Genomic DNA, 9,107 nt, shown 5'->3' on the forward strand with positions numbered 1-9,107 from the left:
GGCAACACCCGGGGGACACCGGGGCTCCCTCGGGCCGATACCCAGCGTGTGTGGACTCATGTGCACCCTCGCGGGTGGTTCCCAGGAGGTCGCCGCGCCGGAGCGCAGACACAGGCTTCTGGGCCGTGCCGGAGCTCGGAGCGCCTCCTCTGGATGGGCTCATCGTTGAGAGGGTCCGCGCGCCACCCACCCCAGGCACCCAAGCTGCTTTGCCCCAGCAATCGGAACCAAAACCTCCTGGAGCGCCCGGGTCCTTAGCACCCTCTCCCCACCCCTTGTCCGCGCCGCCGCCCAGCCCGGGGCGGAGTAAACAAGAGACACACAAGATTTGACCTGGCGCGACCCGGCTTTCTGGCCGGGGTTCCCCCGGAGCAGGTGACTCCGTGGGAGGGGTGGAAATTAGCCTCTGGAATTCCGGGCCAGAGACTTGAACTGTGATTATGCTTTTAAGGCAGGTATATCACCAATAACTATAGGATGTTTTGCCTCTTCTGTCTCAGATTTCGCAGTTACCAAACATCAAGGCATAGAAAAAAAATCGCTAGCCTTCCCATTAAAAATGAATATATTAAAAGTGTAATGAGTTGGAGAAAAACACCTTTGGTTTCGGTTTTCATTTTGACCTATAAACAGTGTTATGAGAGTCCCCATGTGTGGCAGCGTTGCTGTGAAGAGCGACTCTGGAAAATAAAAATGATAATACATTTTTAAGAAGAAATCTGGAAGAAGAAAATCTGGAGATATGAAATAAATTTCACTTTTTTTTTAAGATGGATCTCAGTTAAATTCAGGGCCTGCTTTCATTTAAGCAGCTTCTCTTTTCATTGTATAAGTTCCTTGATACTCAGCCCCTTTGGTCTTAACTGGAAAGCCTTAATAGAGAAAAAAACCTTTCAAGCATCATTTTCTTTTAAATGTATTAGATACATTTTAAAATATCCATTTAAAATCCAAATGTGATTTTAAAAAAATTTTTTTTCACTTTCAAGCCCACCTGCTAAATGTGCCCCAAGCCCATTTTATCTAATTGCTTAATAGAGAACATTACTCGGTCTCTTTAAGAATCCAATTTCCCTTCAGCAAACAAAACACACCAGCTGCCCAAGCACTCAGAAACTGAGCAAGCAAAGTAGCAGGCAGCATTTCCTCAGTGGAGTGAATGTTAGTTAAAAACTTACCCGGTCTTTAAAGGGCTAAATACGGTGGTATATTCTGCCTATTCCTATATTCAAGTAAATTAGTTGAAATAAGTACTTTAAAAGGATGGCAGTATATAAACAATTATGAAGGTCCAATCTTCCCTATGGTTTTCACCCCTAAAAACATTGTCTTTAATCAATCTTTGACACTTTAAATGATTACTTTGTAAATTATCAAGCTTCAAGGAAGACAGTCTCCAGTGAGTAGAAGAGATGTGAAAATATGTATCAGTGTTAGTGTGAGCTACCAGGTAGCCCTGTGGGAGGGATGGAAGTTAGCCTCCGGAATTCCTATCCCAAGAAGAGAACCATAACTATGGAATGTCTACTGAGACAACAATCACTCTCTTTCAATACATCCGTCATTGTTCTCTGTCTGATATGCCCCAGAACTGCTTGGTGTAAGCCACTGTGCACAGAATGCAAATCAATGCTAGCCATTTCAGAGCCAGATGCCCATGGCACTCTGGTAAAAAGGCATTTTGGGGCTCCTGCCTCTTCCCCACATCTCTGGTCTGCTGTTTCAGCATCTCTTGGAATGGTTGTACCACCAATGCCTTCTAAGCAAATCTCTCTTATAACACTTATTGTGTATCTATATCCCATGTATGCTGCTTACACTCTGTGGATATCTGGTTGCTTACAAGGATGGATAGTATAGTAACAGAAAATCTCTTCCTCCAATGCTAAAGCTCACATTGGTTAGAAAACTGCATGCTACCCCATCCCAAAAGAAAAGCCCCCTGGGAAGTGAGGCTAAACAAGGCACAGTGGACCCAGCTGGGCAACTCTATGGAGCACCAGAATCCACACAGAACACCCATTCCATCACTCACCCCCTCTTAGCACTTCTCAGTTTCAAAAGAAAGAAGATTTTAGCAACCTGGATTATGAGGTATTAGAAACTAAAATAATAATGGGTCTAGGCACACTTAAATTTTTCATCCTGTTACAAGAAAATTGCTTTCATTCAAAACACATTTATTGAGTGGATGCTATGTACTGAAGACACTTCAGACACATCAGTGAGCAAATGAAAGAACCGTGAATTCAAAGGGTTTGCTTTCTAGTCAGAAGAAGGAGAGGAGAAGTAGGGCATGTGATGAATATAGAATTAAACTGTATAGGACTTTGAAAGGTAAAACGTTCAGGAAGAAGGCAAAACAACAACAACAAAAACCCTAGATAAAGCAGATAGGTGGTGTGGGATAGTGAAATAGTCCTGTTACTGTGTCAAGTATTATAGAATAACACTGGGTCAGAATAACACTGAGAAAGAAGCTTGCTACCAAGGCTTAGAGGGATAATCTAGGAGGACAAAGGTTTTCAGGTAAAAGGAAAGACTAACATAAAGCTTCCCCATCTGAAATGTGTGTAGACCTCATGTGTTAGGCATGGAGAGAAATCAGACTAGACTGGTCCTCCAGGCTGCAGTGAGGACAAGTTGGAACAAAGACAAGTTTTAGCCCACCCAATCCCCCTCTAATTGAACCTGTGTGAACCTGAGACAGTTTCTACCAGATAACACCGTTGATGTTTAATGCATTCTAGTGCTTAAGACTCATTTCAACAGTGCACAAAGCCTGATCACCAAGAGGACATTGTATATAAAGCATCTAGAACCAGCCATATTGCTCACTGAGGCTCTTGTAATCAAATTCTCAACTCCAGTATCAAAAGCATATGAAGGAGGAGGCTGTTTATCACATGGTTGGCAGGAAACAGCAAAGGGAATGTGGTGGTTTGAATGAGAATGGTCTCCACAGGCTCACATGCCTGAAAGGTCCTGGCACAGTTTGGAAAGCATTAGAAGGTATGGCTCCAGCTACCTGTTTCCAGACCTTTGCTCTTCCTAATTAAGTTCTTTGTTTTATAAGATGCCTCATTCATAGTGTATTGTTACAGCTGTAGAAAAGTTTCTAAGATTAGGTGAGAGCAATAGGGTCATAATGGAACTTCCCAAAACAAGCTTCCTCCCTCTAGATGCCTGCCTCCCACAGGTTCCACAACATCTGTCAAAAAGTACAACAATTTGGGTAACAAGTGTTCAATTAGTAAGCCTGTGAGGGAACTTAAGACTTGGAAAAGAACATGCCACTCCTGGGTCCCATGGTTTATGGGCATTTCATAGTGCAAAATGTTTTTAGTCTATCAAAAAATGCTCCCCAAAGTCTCCAGAGGTACAGTACTTGCTCAAAAGTCCAAATTCAATGTCCCCCATGAAACTCATGGCAAATTCTTAGCTGCAAGGGCCTCTATGGTAAAAAAGAAAGTTACATTCTTGAAGACAGAGTAAACATGCCCACCCTAAAAAGGAAGAATGGGAAAACAGCAAGGAAGGACCAGATCAAAGCAAGACTGAAACTCAGCAGGTCAAACACCATGTCCAGAACCTGGGGCATGCTGTGGAATGAAAAAGATCCAAATGGCTTAGGTAAGCTCCGTTCCCTGGTTTGTTACCAAGTGACTCTGATCTCAGCCTGACTCAACTTACTGCCTATTCTTTTCCTTGGTAGATATTCCTTCACAACTTTTTGGGGTTTCCATATTTACCTTGACCATTACAGTTTCACGTACTACCCTAGAAGAGCAGCCTACCACATGTTTTCTGGCCTCTCGGGCATTCCTTTGAAATCAGAGTGGAAGCCTCCATGACCCTGAAACTCTTGCATTCTTCCTGCAATATTGGCATCACGTGGTTATACCAAGGTCCACTGGCAGTTCCATGAGTTAGATCGCCTTTGGCCATAGCTGCATTGGCTTCAAAGCACCTGAGGGACTGAACATGATGAAATGAGTCCAGTAGAGAGAGCTTCCTAACTGGCCCCAATCTGACCCTGTTTAAGCAGGGCACCTCAGAGGCTCTCCCTTTCGAGGGAAAATTAGAAAAAAATGAGTTTAAATTTTTCATATTTTTGAGTCAGCCCTGGGTGGCATCCGGCCAATTCTTAAGATACCTTAAGAGCATCTTTTCCCTATTGTTCCCTTGAGGTGTGTACGTGGGTGAGTATGTGTGTGTGTGTGTGTGTGTGTGTGTGTGTGCGCGCACACGCACGCGCGCACACATGCACTCTAATCTCTACAGGAACCACATGACTTTTGGCTCTAATTTTATTCTCACTTTCATTACAAAACTATGTTTTTAGATCTTTCTGCTCTCATTTTCACCACCAGCTCTCACTATAAACCGGCTAAATGCATCTAATCACAACCTTGTCACAACCTGAGTGCTGGGTTGGCTTGTAATTTTCTTTATCTAATTAACTAGTCCAATACATTTAGATTTTGCCTCACTCAAAGTCTCTGTGCATGAATATAAATTACTTGCCAAAGTGTAACATAATGGCCTCTTGCCCAAATCCCCAAGTAACCCCACATTTCTACCTAAGATCACATAAAAACAAATTTCACCGTCTGTAATTTTACCTGCATTCTATTCCTCTGCTCCTTCCCCCACCACCTCAAATCACCCTGTCAGTTCTGCTTACAATACTTTGGGCTTCTTCAGTCTTCCAAATCGCCAATACAAGACAGTTCCAATGCCTTATGGGCCACAAGGTCAGGCTTAACCACAGAGAAATTTCCAGCTGTCTGCTACAAATTTTCTGTATTAGGTATTTTTTTTCATCACTATGACAAAGTAATGAACAGAACAAACTTAATGACAGATTTTTCGGCTCACGGTTTTAGAGGGTTCAGTCCATGGTCACTTGGCTCCATGTCTCTGGACCCATATTGAGGCATAACATGGGAATAGTATATGTGATAGACACAAGCAGAGCTGAGCCATCTAAGGAAGGAGGCAGCACAAGATGCGCTCCTCAAGAACATGCCCCAGTGACCTACTTTATTCAACCAGTCCCTACTTAACAATTGCATCCCATCTCAGTAGTGTCACCTCAACACACAAACCTCCCGGGGGCATCTCATTTTCAAAAGACAAGATGGGGATTTCATTGTCCCCTATAGCTAGAAATTGGGAACTCAGCAAGATCCTGGGAGCAAATGCTCATCAAATGCTCATCTCCCAGAGAGATCTTTGTCCATCTCTCAGCATTTTTTCCTCTCTCTGTTTTTCTCTGTCCTTCAAACAAACACTTGGCCTCGTGGCAGCATCACTTCCAGTTTCCCATTTGACTGTCTTAGCAGTCTCCATGAAAGAAGATCTTCCCATGTAGTGTAGGCGACTCAGTCATGCTCTTATGCCTGAACTATTCATTAGTCTTGGGTGTGGGTAATCTAGTTGGCCATGCATGCACTTAGAAAAGTGAGAAATCACTCATTGAGAAAGCCATCATACAAAGGAGGAGTCACACAGATTTGTCTATTAAACCTCTAATTCTGCCTTGTTGTTTGTTTAAATTAAGGAGTTGATCATAATGGTGTGTCTGATATCTATGACTACACATGCTGAATGAATTGTAGTAATAAATCTCCCTGTAAAATTATGAAAAATGTGGCTGGGAGTAACCTCAGTCAGTAAAGCACTCTCCTTGCAAGCGCAAAAATCCGAGTTAAGTCCCCATAACTGACACAAAAAAGCTTGGCACAATGGCATGCACTTGCAGCCCCACTGCTAGGGAGGCAGAGACAGGAGGAGTCCCACCTATGGCTTGCCAGCTCGCTAACACAGAGAGTTGTGAGTTCCAGACTAGCAAGAAACTGTCTCAAAAATCGGTGGACTCAGACTGAAGAATTATATCCTAGTGTTCAGACAATTCATGGTTCTTAAAAAGCAATAACTGTAAAAGAATTGCTTGCTACAATATTCTGATAAAAATAGAATACAATATTAAGTCTTAGTAAAACCTTAGAACTGCCTGTCAAATGGGTATGCCATTTTCAATTCTTATGCTTCAATTGATATATGAAGAAAAAGAAATAAAACCATAATTGGTGGCATAAAGAATACCTACACGTCCTGAAGCGCAGGATTTTGAGGGAAATATTCTTGTCTTTTGAACCATTAATAGAAGACAAGTATAAGCATGCTACTATAGACCAGTGTCTTTTATTCAACTAGAAATATCCTGCTCTTGCAAAGTGGAGGGAGGTGATAGTAATGAAGGACTAGAATCATCGAGTGATTTAAGGTGATAACCGTTAAGATTAAAGATAGTGTCCTTACCCATGTGGATTCAGAATATAAGCTGAGCATATTGGCACTCAACTAACTGCGTGTCATTTCATACCTTAGATTTTCCCTAAATGTTTTTCAAAGACCTGCAACAACTCTTGATAAGTTTAATCAAAAGTCTGTATGAGCCCCTGGATTAGAGTTTGGAAAACCCTGTGGTGAATGAGAACTTCAGATCAGTCCAATTCTTATCAAAGTTGGAGAGCCAACCCTTTCTACATTGAATAGGATGAAACTGGGTTGGCTGGCTGCCTGAAATACCCTTCTCTTCCTTTAGTCTTCTGTTCTATTTAGTACTTTATGACTAACTGGCCCTGTTTTTTCTGCCTAAAAGAAATTTTGATATCTCTTTTTCAAAGTTGAACTTCATCTGTATAAATACATGGTATGGGGAAAAAGCCTGTTGAAAGAACCACCCCTGGGGGATGGGAAGGGTGGAAAGAGCATGTTCTAATTTCCTTTCAGTTGTTGTAATGAAACGCAAGAGCCAAATCAACTTAGGGAAGGAAACTTATTTGGCTCACACCTGCAGGATACAGTCCGTCATGGAGGAAAATCAGGGAAGGAACTAAAGCAGGAAGTTGCAAGAGAAACTATGGAAAAACATTTGCTCACTTGCAGACTCATGCATAGATGTCTTTCTTCCATATCTCGGCCCTGTGTCAGGAAGACCATCTCCCACGACATGGCCACAGGCCAATTTGTCTAGGCTGTCCCTCACCGAGAGTCTGTTCCCAGGTGACTTAGGTTGTGTTAGGCTGACAGTGAAAGGTAAGAAGGACAAGGACACAAAAACAGGTTGGATGGATATAGCTACATAGAGAAGGGAAGGGTGAGCCATGAACTGAGACTTCTGGTGATTTCCTGCTTTCACTTGACACTGACCCTGCCAGGAAATGTGAAAGGACACTGAGGATTTCACAGTACAAGCTGCGGGTGAAACTAGTGATTTACTTTCTCATGAGAAACCAATATCAAGTTTTAGCCGAAGGAAGGCAAACCCCACTAGATACCATTAATAACTTTCATAAGGACTAAAGAGTGAAAAAAAAAATCCAGGAGGAATAAGATTCCATCCAAAGGAACTATGAAAGCTCCCCATGGAGGAAAATATTCGATCCAGCAAGCTTTTTCTAGGTGTAACACCTGCAAATCATAACCATGACCTGGGGTGGTATAATGTTCTTTTGGAATGTATACACTTTACCCTGTCCATTCAAATGCTGATTTTTCTCCCCCACTCTCTGTTTTCAGTCTGGATGTTGCATTGTGATGTGAAGTATCACTGTCTCAAGGTTGTGTAAACATGCCACCATTTGTTCTCTACATTGTCAATTAAACAACCAGCCATTGCTGTGCAATGGAGAAGATAGGGTGGGGCATCATGGTCCGGAGGAGGAAGAGGAAGAAGCAGGAGGAAGGAGAGAGAATCCATAGGAGTGGTCTTAGAACCACTTGGAGAAATGGGCCAGACCTAAGATATGACTAAAAGCAAGTATAATGGGTGAAATCTGAATGATAGGAAACTATGTGGGCTTGGAGGTTTAGGATGGAGTAACTATTGCCCAGCATTTTGCTCTAGGTTAATTAAATAATCCCAGTCTCTGTATGCTGATTTGGGTATACAGCTGGTTTAGGAATAACCACTGGTTAACTAAAAGATATATTAATAATAAATATTATTATACCACAACAGCCATTGAATTGGAACCTAAAATCTGCTAAATAAGAGGGAATTCATGCCTTGCACTGTAAATCTGTTCAATTCCCCATGGCTAGTGAGGCTTTGGGTCCCATATAAGAAGCTGCCACTATCACAAACTGTGATCCAAATACTCAAACTTACACCCACAGATAAGTGCAGCTCTCACCAGTGATTAAAGAAGTGTCTTTCTTTAGTAGACAGAGATCATTACAGAAAGCCACAACTTGTCAAAATACAGAGAATTAACTGAGGAAAGGGTGTGCCTGTCCCAGTTAATACATTTACAACTCTCACCTAAGGCTCACAGACAATTACAGAAGTGGGGAGCAGAAAGATTGCAAGAACTAGAAAACAAAGATATCTGCTGTGAGATAGTGTCTTCTGCACATGTCATGGAAGCTGCTCCCATGATATTACAGCAATATGGTAGAAACTGCTGCCATGACATTATAGTAATATGGTTAGCAAAAATATAAAACAAATAAATAAAAGAAGACACAGAGTGGAGGAGAGTAAGAAGGAAAAGTTGGATCTTGGAAGAGTTTTGAAGAACAGTGATAGGAAGAAATATCAATGAATATGATCATATACACTATATGAATTTCTTAAAGAATAAAAATTATTTTTAAAAACATCCATCAAAAATTACTAATGCACTAATCTTGGGCATATATGCAAAGAATACTTCATCCACCACAGAGACACTTTCTCAACCATGTTCATTGCTGCTTCTTTCAAAAATATCCAGGAATTAGAAACAATCTGGATGTCTCTCAACAAAATAATGGATAAAGAAAATGTGGATTATTACTCAGCAGTTAAAAATGAAATCATGAAAAATTGATGGAACTAGAAAAAGTCAACTAGCAAGACAAACATATTATGTATTTGCTTATATGTGGATATTAGCAGTTGAGTCAAAGACAACGAAGCTACAGTCTATAGAACTACAGAGTTTAAGTATAGAGTAAGGACTAAGGGATGGACAGATCTCGCTAGGAAAGGGCAATAGGATAGATCATTAGGGAAGGATAGGAAAGGGGCTGGGACAGAAAAATCAAGACAG

The sequence above is a fragment of the Meriones unguiculatus genome, chromosome 3 (genome assembly GCF_030254825.1).
Source record: "Meriones unguiculatus strain TT.TT164.6M chromosome 3, Bangor_MerUng_6.1, whole genome shotgun sequence".
NCBI classification, from domain to species: Eukaryota; Metazoa; Chordata; class Mammalia; order Rodentia; family Muridae; genus Meriones; species Meriones unguiculatus.